The 1,669-nt window shown below is 44.8% G+C and overlaps 1 pseudogene; it reads right to left on the bottom strand.

The window, feature by feature from the left end:
* LOC107474192 (cysteine-rich receptor-like protein kinase 44) overlaps positions 1–1,669 on the bottom strand; it is a 27,281-nt pseudogene that overhangs the window by 21,306 nt on the left and 4,306 nt on the right.

The raw sequence follows: 1,669 nt of genomic DNA, 5'->3' as shown, positions 1-1,669 counted from the left end.
AAAATGACAAGTTATTTGGTAATGAGACTTGGGAGGATGAACCCCCTTTGCTCACCAATAAACTGGATGACTTGACTAGGCAGAGATTACCTCAAAAGAGACAGGACCCTGGAAAGTTCTTAATACCTTGTACAGTAGGCATGATGACCTTCAAGAAGGCTCTGTGTGACCTAGGGTCAAGCATAAACCTCATGCCTCTCTCTGTAATGGAGAAGCTAGGGATCTTTGAGGTGCAAGCTGCAAGAATCTCACTAGAGATGGCAGACAATTCAAGAACACATGCTTATGGACTTGTAGAGGATATTCTGGTAAAGATTGAAGACCATTACATCCCTGCTAATTTCATAGTCCTAGAGACTGGGAAGTGCATGGATGAATCCATCATCCTTGGCAGACCCTTCCTAGCCACAGCAAAGGCTGTGATTGATGTTGACAGAGGAGAATTCATTCAAGTGAATGAAGAATCCCTTGTGTTTAAGGCTCAAGGATTTCCCTCTGTAACCATGGAGAGGAAGCATCAAGAGCTTCCCTCAAAACAGAGTCAAATAGAGCCCCCACAGTCAAACTCTAAGTTTGGTATTGGGAGGCCACAACCAACTTCTAAGTTTGGTGTTGAACCCCCACATTAAAACTCTAAATTTGGTGTTGGGAGGTTCCAACATTGCTCTGAGTATCTGTGAGGCTCCATAAGGGCCCACTGTCAAGCTATTGACATTAAAGAAGCGCTTGTTGGGAGGCAACCCAATGTTATATTTATCTATTTCCTTTGTTATTTTATGTTTTCTACAGGTTGATGATCATGGAAAGTCAGAAAATCAATTGAAAAAGTAAAAACAGCATGAAAAATAGAAAGAAAAATAGCACACCCTGGAGGAAGACTTGCTGGCGTTTAAACGCCAGTAAGGGCAGCAAATGGGCGTTTAACGCCCAGTCTGGCACTATTCTGGGCGTTTAACGCCAGAAAGGGGCACCAGACTGGCGTTAAACGCCAGGAAGGGGCAAGAAGCTGGCGTTAAACGCCAGAAATGGGCACCAGCCCGGCGTTTAACGCCAGAATTGGCAAAAACAAGCATTTTTGCTCGCCACTTGGTGCAGGGATGAATTTTTCTTGACACCTCAGGATCTGTGGACCCCACAGTATCCCCACCTACCCCACCACTCTCTCTTCTTCACCCATTCACCAATCACCTCAACACCTCTTTCCCAAAAACCCCTCACCTATCAAATCCCACTATTCTCTTCACCACTCACATCCATTCTTCATCAAACCCCACCTACCCCACCATTCAAATTCAAACCACTTTCCCTCCCAAACCCACCCATAATGGTCGAACCATACACCCCCTCTCCACTCCTATATAAACCCATCTTCACTCCTTCATTTTTACACAACCTAAACACTACTTCCCCCCTTGGCCGAACCACAAAGCCTTCTCCATCTCCTCTATTTCTTCTTCTTCTCTCTTCTTTCTTCTTTTGCTCGAGGACGAGCAAACCTTCTAAGTTTGGTGTGGTAAAAGCATTGCTTTTTGTTTTTCCATAACCATTTATGGCATCTAAGGCCGGAGAAACCTCTAGAAAGAGGAAAGGGAAGGCAAAAGCTTCCACCTCCGAGTCATGGGAGATGAAGAGATTCATCTCAAGGGTGCATCAAGACCACTTCTATGAA

Source organism: Arachis duranensis, chromosome 2 (genome assembly GCF_000817695.3).
Source record: "Arachis duranensis cultivar V14167 chromosome 2, aradu.V14167.gnm2.J7QH, whole genome shotgun sequence".
Taxonomy (NCBI): domain Eukaryota; kingdom Viridiplantae; phylum Streptophyta; class Magnoliopsida; order Fabales; family Fabaceae; genus Arachis; species Arachis duranensis.
This window is presented reverse-complemented; position numbering and strand designations above follow the sequence as displayed.